The sequence below is a fragment of the Rhododendron vialii genome, chromosome 4a, assembly GCF_030253575.1.
Source record: "Rhododendron vialii isolate Sample 1 chromosome 4a, ASM3025357v1".
Taxonomy (NCBI): Eukaryota; Viridiplantae; Streptophyta; class Magnoliopsida; order Ericales; family Ericaceae; genus Rhododendron; species Rhododendron vialii.
Window position 1 is genome coordinate 42,191,704 of NC_080560.1, and position 13,854 is coordinate 42,205,557.

The following is a 13,854-nucleotide window of genomic DNA, read 5'->3' on the forward strand; positions in this document are numbered from 1 at the left end:
ACATTGCTAGTCTCGAAGAGAGAGGGAAAGAGCTAAGCAGTATAGACAACATCTACTGGCCTCTCACATCGTTTTGGACACAGACACGACACTCTCCAGACAAGTGTCAGACGTGCCTAAACTTGTGTTTTTTTGTTACGTTTTCAATTGAACACATTATGAACACGCTTGGACACAATAAGGACATTAGGGGTTAAAATGTAGTTCTTAGAACTTCGCCCAGAGTCAACACTTAGACGGATGTTTAGTTCATCAACTTTGATACAGTGACTGTTGATTTATATCTTCCTAATCTCAATAATGGCTCTATTATTTACATGGTTGGATAAATTGGATTCCACTATCTTTTAGTACTTTGAAAATACTCTCTATCAATATATAATAGGTTTTCATCTAATTTGAAATGAGGGAGATGTAAGCGTTTTACAAAAATGCTTTATTTTTCAACTCACTGAGGGTAAATTAGTCATATCATTTGATGTCCAAATAATTTTAGTTTGAAACTCATTAGGTTAGAAAGTAGACTCTCCAAGTTTTCCAACGGTTCAAACCTTGCTAAAATCGGAGTTCGGGAGTGTCCGGTATAAATCGGAAATCGGGAGTGGAGCTTAAGTGCGCCTCAAGTGCAATTAATTGTGCCAAGGCGCAGCCTTCAAATTTCAAAATCCACCAAGCTTTGTGTTCTTGTCACGGACACTCCCGAACTCTAATTTGCATGTGCTTTGAACCGGTGAAAAGCTTCTCCATCCTACCTTCTAACCAAATCTATTTGGCACAATAATTATTTACCCATCAAAATATATGGTGATTTCACCCTCAATGGGGCGAGAAATAAGTTCTTTTGGAAAAATCCTTAAATCACACTAACTTCAAATCGGATCGAAACCTATTTTACATCAATAAAGAGGGCATTGAAATACTTAGGTTAAAAGGTAGGTTGAAATACTTAAGTTTAAATAAAGTAGGTTGAAAGGAGACCAATTCAAAAATCGTCGGAGCTACTTAGGTTATCTCATTTTCACTCATTCTAAGTTCCATTTGGTACTCGCATTCCTAGTTCTGAGGTACTCATTCATTTCTTAAGGTCCCTGAGAGTACATATTGGTACAGCCTAGCATTTTATTTATTTAATTAATTATATTGGCAGTTTATTAATTGGAGTTGTGGTTGGGTCCTAAGTAATTTTTTTGTGCGTGCTATGGATATTGTTGACAAAATTGTAATATTTGGGTATGAGATTGATTTTGGGTAAAATAGTGGTACCATATAGTAATTTTATAAGTTGTGTTACGTGCTATCTAATTCTAATTAACTAATTAGCTACAAATTAGGGGTATTACGTTAATTAGTGGGTAGTTTTATAAAGTTAATCGTTAAGAGATATTTTAATGGAGTAGGATTTTTATTTGGAGAGAACATTAAAGATAAGAAGTTTGAGAGAACTTTGGGAGAGAGAAAAAGAGAGAGAAACAGCAGTCAAGGTTTGGCGATTTGGTGATCAATCGGATAAGTGCTCTCGTTTCTTTATTCTTGTTTCCCCTTCCATTTTTCTTACTTTATGTGGGTTTGGAGTAGAAGTTTGTTGTTGATTGGATGGTTTTGGGCAGTAGTATTGGTGAGAGGATAATTGGCTTTTATTTTTGGGTTCCGCACGAGTACAGTTCAGGTAAGGATTATTTACCTTTCATGCTATTGGACCATGAGGGCTGGAGGTGATTTGGGTCTTATAGTGTGTGTGTTGAGCGTGGTGGTGGTGGTGTGCGGCATGGAGATTATCGGCCAAGTGTGGGGTTATGGTTTTGATATTAACAGTTGTAAAAGGAAACAAATGATATTGGGTTTTGATCTTATGTTATACGTACAAGTGGTGTGCATATAGTTATGCTTGTGTGAATCAAGTCCTTGTGGTAAAGTTGGAGAATGGAGAACAGGTGGCTGGCTACGTAGGAGATCCATGGTTTGGAATTAAAAATCAAAGTTTGGGTGTTATAGTTTTGGTTCGGTGCTAACTGAATTAGAAACTTAGATTGGGGTAGTTGGGTAGTTCATTGATACATGGTTCCCTGACTAGTACATGGTCAATGTAATGTGCAGATTAGTTGATTATTTTGTATTATTCTTTTGTTTAGGTTAACTTCATTTCGCGTCATTCAGTTACATTATCTTTTGGACCTAGGTGAGTAATTAAGTATGTTACATATTTTCAAAAGATCCCTATGTCCTTTAACAGTATTTCTTTCAAAAATTTATATGAATATTATTCGGAGACTTAAAACTGTTTATAAGTTGTTCTATAAATTGGCATGCGATAAATTTTCTGAGATCAATTGTTAATATTCTTTTTGGTGAGAACTTGGTGGATATTAATGGGAACATTTATTTTGAAAGTCCAGGGAAATTATTCTTTCTCGTGTTGGTGACCCTAGCCATTGGGGAAAAGACCATGTTAGGCCGGTGACCCTAATACTCAACGGCTTTCTTTCGCCGGATCGTCTCAGGGAAAAGTACCACAGGCTGCCAACCCTGGTGACTCTAAGTTCGATATTGGATCCAATTTTAATGAGATTTATTTTGGCCATGGTACTGTTTGATTGTGGTTCCATTATTGATGGAGTTATTGTTGTGATCACCACCAAGAATGTTCATTGGTTAAAGGCTTTATCGATTAATTTATTATTCTGCTGGACACCTCGTATGCCAAATTATGATTTAATGGTAAATTATTTTAATTCCCGCGCCCTTTCAACTTTATTTATTATACATACTTGCTATTCACTGAGCTCGTCAGCTGACGGATTTATTCCAACTTCTCTTTCAGGCAAGTTGGGGAGTTAGGTAAGGACTCTGGCGGTAGCTCGGGGATTCTTAAGGTTGACTTCCTTAGGGTGTCTCATTCTAGTTTTATTTTAAAAATCGCTTCCTCATTCAAAACAATTATCAGATGACAAATTCTTTTTATTATTGTTAGATCACTGGATATTGTTTGGTTCATGGGATGGTTGTACCCCATGTTTATGATGAGATATATTTGGCTTTTGATTTGATTAATAATGAAAAAACCATCATTTGATTTTCGATTACTTTAATTTATTCAGGTTGCGTGTTTCATGGATTAGCCTCATGATTCACGGCCGGTCACTTCTCATTTTTGGGGTGTGACACATACAGCATTCCACACTTACAATACCACACAGAAATTGCATAATCAGAGCAATTCGCCTAAGACATGCAGGGGTTATACATTTACCAAGCCAAATTATGGTATCCATAACACCAACAATGTCATTTGACAACTAAGACTACCAAACCACCATCACCACCACCATCATTGAGAACCGATTCACCCCACCAGTACCATCGCGACTAGCTCAACTACAATCACCTCACCACTGCATCTTCACCACCACCCCCATCATTTCACGCATTATCACCGCAACGACCTCACCAGCACCGCACCACCATCCATTGGTATCTCATTACCAGCCACACGACAAAATAACTTAAAACAGTTCTCATTACTATAAACTACCGCCATCGCTCGGCAAACACAATCTCCATTATTGCAGAATTAAGTTAGGATATTTTGGAATCTCAATCGTTGGGAACTTTTGTAATTTTTTCAGATTGAAAATGTTCCAATAAAACTCATCGTCAGCACTTCAAAACTACAACCACGTCACCTAAACAAAATTGATGATTCTATTAATTCAAAAAAGATTAAGGTGGGGATATTGTTGACGATTAGTCCCTTTGGATGGTGAACAAGGGTGTGACAATAAACAAGGGGAATCGTTTTATACTTATTTAGATTAATAAAAGAGATGAGAAGTGGTTTAAAAGGATGGGAAAAAAAAAATCTTTTATTTATCTATTCTGTTTCCCACCAAATCTCCTGCTTTCGTAAGAAACCACAACCTTACCAGAAACCATAACCCTTTTTCTTTCCTCTCCCTGTTCTCACATCCAAAGGCATGTTTTATTGCTAAAACTACAACAACAGGGCCTTCTCATCAGAAACCAAGTTAATGTAGGAGCAACGGGGGGGGTGGGGGGGGGTGGGAGTGTGATGCAGGCCGAAACCCGCGAAGGATGGGATAGACCCGGGAAGCCACTCACTGGGGGCAACGGAATCACTCGACGTTGCTAATCGCGGAAGACACTCACGCGACCAAGTCACACACTTGATTGTCGGAGGAATCACTCACTCTCAAGCGAGAAATACTTGCATATATTTTTCATAAACTCAAACTCTCCTTTTGCATTAGACTTGCCAACATATTTATACTCGACTTGACTCGACTCTTAATCTCCCCAAGACAAAATAAATAACCTAAAAACTAGAAGCGACCTTTAGACTCCTTGTGCATATATAAAAACTAAATAATTCTTTGATCGACTTGATGACTCTCTGACTAACAAAATAACTTCAAAACTATGACTAGAAATTAAATGGATACTTAGACCAAAAATTAAAGACAGGATTAGAAGAATTGAGAATCGCCCCCTCGATTCGAGCAGCTTCATTATGCTCCTGCATCATTCTCCCTTGCTTGAACAGAAGTCGTCCCCGAATTTGGAAAGTAAGACATGTGATAGCTCTAATGCTTGTTGCTCCCCATATTATGATCCTGAAGCTTGAATAACACGTTGAATGCTGAAAACGGGCTACGACCTTGCCAGTCTTCACACAGACATCCATCCAATCAGTCCATCAAGTTAAAATAATGTAATCAATAATTAGCTTCTTTATGATCCATGAATCAGATGAATTGATGAAGCCCATTGGATAGAAAGGATCTTCATAGTAGTGATTGTCTTGAAATTTGTTTTCTGCGGCTTCAATAATTTTCTCTTGAACTTCCACTTTCGTATCTTCAACCATTCGAATGCCATTGTCAACTCCAGTATCATCCACTAAGTGTAGAACATCATCGGCTTCATTCGGACACTCGTCAAATTTAGGAGGTGAATCCCAATCAACCTCTCGATTAATTTTAATTTCATGTTTGACAACATCGAGAAAATCTCCTACGTCACCTTCAACAAAAATTTCTTCAATGACTTCTTCATAAAAAATTGGTAGCTTATTTCAATCCACAATTGGATCTGAAACTTTTTTTCTTGTGAATGGCCATGCAAGATCACAATCATGTATTGTTGTTGACTCCACAAAACAAGGATTTCGAAAAGCTTGTTGCTGCTCCTCTAGCTGATGTTGAACCACCGTAGCCTTGATAACCCAAGAGCTCTGAACATGTTGTTGCCGTGGAGGCATAGTTATTGTTAATGAAGAAAAATCGCCGCAATATAGATTTTCTAGCTCTGATACCAATTTGATGCAGGCCGAAACCTTCGAAGAATGGGATAGTCCCGGGAGGCCACTCACTGGGGGCAACGGAATCACTTGACGTTGCTAATCGTGGAAGACACTCACACGACCAAGTCACACACTTGATTGTAAGAGGAATCACTCACTCTCAAGCAAGAAATACTTGCATATATTTTTCATAAACTCAAACTCTCCTTTTGCATTAGACTTGCCAACATATTTATACTCGACTTGACTCAACTCGACTCTTAATCTCCCCAAGACAAAATAAATAACCTAAAAACTAGAAGTGACCTTTAGACTCCTTGTGCATATATAAAAACTAAATGACTCTTCGATCGACTTGATAACTCTCTGACTAACGAAATAACTTCAAAACTATGACTGGAAATTAAATGGATACTTAGACCAAAAATTAAAGACAGAATTAGAAGAATTGAGAATCGCCCCCTCGATTCGAGCAGCTTCATTATGCTCCTGCACTAGAGGCTAGGAAGGATCAATTGCCTCCTCATGATATTATGGTTGAAACTTAGAGAGAGAAAATGCAAAGGTATAAAGAGCTTTAAGAAGATGAATCTACACGAACATTTGGATTGATTTGGCTGCAAACATTTGCATCCGGCCGCAAACTATTGCTCTTAGCTGCAAACTATTGCACGTGGCTGCAAAACTATTGCTCTTGGCCACAAACTATTACTATTGGCAGCTTACTTTTGCACGTGGCCGCAAACTTTTGTGTATTTGGCCGCAAACTTTTGCACATTGCCGCAAATTTGTTACCTGGCCGCAAACTTTGTTAATGCAGGGTTAGTGTACATTGCCGCTTAGTAAGAGTTCGACTATGTGGCCGCTTCGCAACAATGGCCTTGCCCGGTCGCTTTGACTCCCTCGGCAATGATGCTGGCCCTTTCTCTCTCTCTCTCTCTCTCTCTCTCTCATCTCTCTCTCAATCAGGTTTTGTTCTGTATTCTCTGGAAAATGGCTTCATGGTTATGTTTATGTTGGCATTTTTAATTGCCCCAATTTTGATGCTGGGAAGCAAGTAGAAAGCAAAAAAAAAAAAGAGATAGAAAAAGCAAGGAAACAGAATTCTCGCTCTTCTTGTTTCTACCAACAGTCTATAGGGACCGAAAGAAGACAGCAATTCGTGTTATATTTCTTCTTTACTTCTGGAGAGGTCTTTAGTTGTAAGTTTGAGGAGTGGGTTACTTTTGGTTATGGATATAGTACAGGCATATGATTGGAATATGAAAGAAATGCTGAAGCACAGTGAATTTAAATTTTAGGAAACAGATAGCACAGTTGGAAAAGCAATCAAGTTAGCTCCTTGAAATTCATGTGTTTTTGCTTGCAGCCCCGTCCGTGGATGGTGGCGTTGCAGCAAGATTGCTGGTACGAGAGATGTTTCTCGTAAAATCCTGACTTCTAAGATTCTAGTCACGTGACCCGAATAGAAACTCGACACTCTAATTACATTCTAATGATAAGATGGGCTACAGGAAGCAAATTGTAGTTTGTATATCAAATGGATACTAATTTAATTTGTAAATACTAAGGGACAATTGAATTACATCTGATACACTGTACGAGTTATTTTAAGTTAGGATTTTTCTTTGAAAATTGAACACCACTACGATGATCCTCATATTTTTATTTATTTATGTTGAAATTATAAGAATTTTTGGAGACCGGAATTTATACGCGAACGGATCAGAATAGCGACGATTGGACGCGAAGCGCCACGTGGTGACATGTGGCATGCATGGGTGATTGGGTGTTGATTCAACATCCACCGAAGTATATATATACTCATTTATATGGATATTATATTTGTTAATTACTTTTAGTAATTAGGATATATATCAACCTCACCTTTTTTTTTCTTCCACCGTATACAGAGAGAGAGAGAGAGGGAGAGAGAGCAAAGGAAGAAAGAGAAGAGGAAGCGGTGGAAAGGAAAGAAGGGCAGTTCGAGCACCCCCTCCTCTGATTCAACCGACCTCCGACTTCCTTCCGCACGCCACCGGAAAATTAGTGAGTAATCTCTTTTCCATTCTCTTGTCACGCCCTAGATTTTCAACATAAATAAATAATTCATTTCAATAAATGAATCTCGCATATTACAGATAATACCCCAAAGAGAGAGTTTCAAATAATCATTTACAAACCAAGTTTCCAAGTTTAAGGTTTTACAACATTGACACTACGGCCTAAACTCCATGGCTAATTAAAAGAGTAGATTTAGAGGTTACATAATATTTGAAGTTAAAAGAGTTCAATTGAATTTACAATTTACATCTTTATAAAAGATCATACAAACGATGATGGAATCACTTCACAAAGACGGCATTCAAAAGGGCATGAAGCCACGCATGCACACCATGCACTCCGCGTCGAATCCTTGAGATATACCTGAAAATGATAGGTTGAGCTACACTAGCCCAGTAGAGAATTCTCTACTCAAGCTATATATAAATGCGATGAAAGATGCTATAAGAATGAATAATTTTCAATGAACGATAGAAGATACAAGAAGCACAATGAACCAACAAACAACGACTACGGAATTCAATACGTCTTATAGATATGCCTAACCATTCGTACAGTAACTAGGAGCAACTTTGAGCACAAATCAATCTAATCAACACAATACTGTTTCTCAAATCATTTTAAGACTCCTCAAATGAATACCACCTTTACCTTTCCTCATTTCTTACCATTTACCTTCAAGCCTTTTTTATAAAAAGAAAATATTTCCTTTTGATTTGCCAAAATAACTTTGAGAAAAAAACTTTCGACCTTTACGGGCCAAACTCCGTTGATTCGCTTGAATACCGGAATCCGTTGATTTGTACCCAAATACCGGAACCGTTGATTCGCTTAGGAATACCGGAGGATTTTTCATAAAAATCCTTTTTCCAAAACTAAATTCCTTTCTTTTCAAAACTTTGATAAAATCAATCATTTATTTCTTTGTTCGACAGTTACCATCTCGAGCAACAAACAACTCAACAACATCACGAACTTCTATAACCAATCATAATTTCCTTCATCATGCGAGACATTCAACCGTATTACCACCCCTTGCATTACAGTGAATTCTTTCCACCCGGATTTCCGCATTACCACACCTTGCTTTGCGGGCCCTCTAGAGTCCCCGCATTATCACACCTTGCGTTGCAGGACCCTCAATTCAAAATTATTAACATACACATACACACACACATTACCAATCCACATACAAGAAGACAACGTTCCCAAGGTCATATTCTTTCATTCATCGTCACACAAGGTTTAACAAACTCATAGACACGTCCCCTTATACATAAATAAACACCTTAAGCTCACGTTATTCTTCTAAGTCTATCACAATGTCCCACGTCATGCATCGAATCCATTAATGACTTTACAATGCACCACCCATTAGGTTCTATACTAAAATTCCGTGTAACAAACACCAAAGGAAGTTTGAAAGATCAACACGACGAATGAGGAGGATACAAATTACTCTATTACCGTTTAGACTATTTGACAGACCATTATCAACCAACCATGCACCCTACGATATACTTTACGGCCTACGATATTCAATGACGACTCCATAGTACGTTTCTTAATTCACCAATCATCACGTCATGTTATAACGCTTAACAAGTCTATATCGATCATTAATAAAAGCCACAAAATCTACTTCAGTCGACAAAGAGCATAAATAATGCGCGAGTATCCTTATCATTTGATTCTACACTTTTCTAAGTTATGACGAGAGCCCAAGGAGATCTATTGGTTAACAAATCTTTCGAGGTACGAACAATCAAGTTTAGAAGCGATTCAAAAGTGTTAAAAGCGTGCTAAAAGTGATCGGGGTTCAAACGAGTATGAGAAGAGCAAGACGTGTCAAAACTGTCCAAAAAATAGGGGGGTATCAATACCCCAAAATGAGGTATCGATACCTAGACGGCTGCTGTCCAAAAAAGGCTGGGATATCAATACCCCGTTTTGGGGTATCAATACCCCGGAGTTTTTCAACGAATTTTCAGACTTCGAAAGACAAAATCCCAACAACAACAACGAATCAAGGCATGATCCAAGCACATAATCACCTCATAGACACATAGAGAGAGTAAGAAATCCCTACCTTGAAGTCGAAAAGCAAACACGAAGAGAGATCAGGCCACGCAAGCTCTAGAACTCAAATCTTGAAATACGCCAAGCACACTCCTTGCCGAGCCAAACCCAATGAACAACGAGCTCGTGAACACGCGACGAAGGTAGAATGATGGCTGTTTTTATGGGTTTTGAGTTTGGGAGAGAGTTTGAGAGTGGAGGAGTGGAGAGAGAGAGAGCCGAAGGAGAGGGAGAGAGATCGGGAGAGTGGAGAGAGAATGGATTGGGGATTTTAATCCCCTACACCCCCACACACACACATATATATACTAAGACACATACTAATCACACTTGCACTCTCTCCACTTTCAATCTTTATTACTTAAGACTCAAATTAAATAATTCCAACAAATTTCACATTTATTCAAAATTTTAATATTAATACAACCTTTAAGCGATTTTTGAAAATACGGGTCTCTACATCCCTCTTCTCCTCATCCTTCTCTCACCCGACCGCCACACGTGATGGAGCCAGGGCTGCTGGCCCTTCTTATTTTATTTCCCTTTTCTCCAGCTTCTAGCCGCGCAGCGGCAACTGCATGAATTAACCCGTCGCCGCCGGTGCTCATGTGCGTGTATAGTTTGCTATGTACCGTGCAGGTGTGTGCGTGTTATACACCAGTAAACCACAAGTAAAATATACCTCTCTGTATATAAGAACAGGGCCTAAGATTCTAAGTGGATCTAGTAGAACGAATTACTCTTGAGGAATTAAACTACCGGAAGTGTTGTATGAGTTTCTTTAAATAACGTGAAGTTCCTTATTGAATTAATTAGTGTTGAGATTCACAAATTGACCCCGAGCTTGGAACATCGAAAAATAGCCTTAACTTGGGAAGATGGCTGAAACTAAGTTATAAAATGATACTATTCTAGTTTAGCTAAGTTGGTAGTAAAGGTGATTTTGTGCATAATTGTCACGATAATTATGTGTTTAGGTGCAAGTACTGTGGAGTGAAGTGATCGCGTGTTAAAGCTAGATGCCACTTTTGTGGTGAGCTGCGCATACCTTGGTTACATGTATTTTTCTGAATTTTGGGATAAAATGCCATTGCTTGTTTTTGCTGAAAAATGTGGAATTCGATTCGCTTACTTGGTTTAATTGGTGACGGTGAATAAAATACATATGATACCTTGTTTATAAATCTTATATGTTAGCGGATAAATTTAGACCATGGTAATATGTTTTAAGACTTGAATTTTACTTGTTGCTAGTACATGTTTATGATAGTGTGCATAATTCATTTGAACGGTGTCCCGAGCGCTAGGGGACCGGCAAAGATACTAGTGGCATGAAGTAATAAGGTAGGAGATGCAGCCAGGCATCACCGGGTATTGATATCATACCATTCTTCAATGAGGTTGCTCCCCAATCGACTGGCAAAAATACCGTTGAATGATATTATCACTCAAAAGTGCAAAAGTTGAAAGAAAAATGAAATGAAAGGTCCATCTCTTGGACCAAAGAAATGAGCTTACGGACTAAAATGCATGTACTGGATGTTAAACGAAATATTTGGATTGTTGCTTTGAACTGTTTTATAATATTGGGTATTTTTATGGTCAAACTTGTAACTTTGGTATACGTTTCTCACCCGAGTTTCGGCTTATGAAAACCTTTTCCAATTTTTTAGGTTAAGGTAGATTGCAAGTTGTGGATTGAATGGGGTGCTAGAATAACCGTGGAGAATCGTGTGTAGCCTAATGGTTTGTAATTATTATACTTGTACACTTAGAAGCTCTGGGATTATGTTATTTATTCTACGCTTTCGCATACTTTGCTTATATGGTTTGAAATGACAATGATGCGAGAAATCCCTAAACTAGAATATGTACAGGCCTTCGGTGGCTTAACACCCGCTTGGCCGGTCGCGACTTCCAAGGTAGATTTTGGGTCGTGACATTTCTTGACACAGAAAACCTGCTACTGTCATCCTGAGGATTAATCTCAAAATGCACTTGTATGGTTAAATGTACATTGGGGATTGGGAGCCTCCGTGGATGGTGGCGTTGCGGCAAGATTCTGGTTCTGCAGATAGCTTTCTTGAAAATTGATAGAACAAGTGGAACTTGACAAAACTCGGAAATGAGTTGTATTGCACTTTGTTTTTTCTTCTTGTAATTGACATTGTCTACGTGACTTTTAAGTATTCAGGTCCAACAAACGACAACCTTTGAGGTCGATACAAATTACAGTGGTATATGTATGTGTACATTTGTGTTTTCCTCGTATCTGCACATGAACCAATTTTTGAACACTGAAAGGTGCTCATCCACGAATGAATCCATTTCATTTTCGTCTACCTAGATGCGTGTTGTGAATCAAAATCCCATTTGCTGAATCATGAATGGAACTATATAGCGACTCTGTAAGTTCACTTATAGCGGATTACATGGTTTAATGAGGAAATTGGTTACCTCAGTTTTCTTGCTATGTTTGCTCTTCTGTTGTATTATCAAGGTCTAAATCTCAGTTGAACATTCACTTGTTCACTTCCATACGCGTATCTGTACTATCATGACCCTGGCCTGTTGATTCTGATTTTCTTTTCCTGCATTCCTGTCTGTGTGATCGATATCACTGGTACAGAAAGAAGGATGACTCTGCTCTTCGGAATCATGAAGGGCTGACACTAAAAACATCTTATCCATCCACTACACATATCTTTCTTATATACCGTTAGGCCTTAATCGTGATATATTTGACTGTGAAACTCCAAGTTTGAACAAGATTTGAATCAAAGCATTGGTCTCGTTTCTGGTTTAGATACATGCGAAAATGTCCCGTCTCCAAGAGAGGGAGATTATGTATGCCATCTAAATTCATCTTAGCCATAATATATTTGAATTTCTTCAGAATTATCTTGATGAAAGTGCAAAAACAAGGTCTTCATTACATTAAGGAAGCAACTTGAGAAATGTCCTCATCTTTTATAAAGCCACAAGTTGAGTTGAGCATCCAGGTCCATGGAGTGAAAAGTTCCCATCAGTAAAGAGCCAATATCTGCCCCTTTCATCTCTCCCCTCTAAAAGGCTTGAAATGGGTCCGGACAATAAGCCGACAGTGGAAAATTCTGTAGAAAGAACTTGGAAAATGATCGCTAGACGTTGGTATCAACAGTTGGAGTTCGATCTCAATTAGAAGCTCCTCAGGTGCACTCGAACACCTTCGACAGAATCTTTCTAAAATAGGTTTCGATCCAATTTAAAGTTGGTGTGATTTATGAATTTTTTTTTAAAAAATATTTTTTAACCTATTGAGGGTAAAAGCGTCATATGTTTTGAGTTGTAAATAAATTGTGGGCCAAACTAATTTGGTTCGAAATTAGGCTTGACAAGCTCCTCAACTGTTCAAATGAAGTGTAAATCGGAGTACGTGAGTGTCCATGACAAGACCGCAAAATTTGGTCAGTTTAGAAATTTAAAGGATGCGCCTGGGGTGCAATGAAGTTCACCCAGGGCGCAGAAAATTGCGCTTGAGGCGCAATAAAGCTCCACAATTGGTCAAACTTTGCGAGTTTATCCTGGACACTCTTGAACTCCGATTTTCACAAGGTTTGAACTGTTAGAAAGCTTGTTGAGTCTATTTTAGAGCCCAATTAGTTTGAATACAAAGGTATTTGGAAATCAAAGGATACGACCAATTTACCGTCAATTGGTTGAAAAATAAATCATTTTGGTAAAACGCTCGTTTTTCCCTCATTTTAAATGGGATAAAGACCTATTATTTATGGATAAAGAGGATAGAGACTTGATTATTTCATGGTTGAATTCCACTATCTTTTAGTACTTTATCCCATTTAAAATGAGGAAGATGCGAGCGCTTTACCGAAATGGTTCATCTTTCGACTCACTAAGGGTAAATTTGTCATATCATTTAGTGTGCAACTAATTTTAAATCCAAACTACTTGGGTTAGAAAATAGACTCAACAAGCTTTCTAGAGGTTCAAACTTTGCAAAAAATTGGAGTTCGGGAGTGTCCCGAACAAACCTGTGAAATTTGACCGATTGTGAAGCTTTATTGCGCCCTAGGCGCAAGTTCCTGTGCCTCAGGCGCATTTCAATGCGCCCCGGGCGCATCCGTCAAACTTCAAAACCTACCAAACTTTGTAGTCTGTCACAGACACTCCCGACCTCTGATTTGGACGTGGTTTGAACCGTTAAAAAGCTTGTCATACCTACTTTCTAACCAAATTAGTTTGGCCCACAATTTATTTATATGTCAAATGATATGACAGTTTTACCCTCAATAGGTCAAAAAATAAATTAGTTTTGGAAAGTTCATGAATCACACTAATTTCAAATCAAATCAAAACCTAATTTTATATCAATGGAGAGGTATTCAAATTACTAC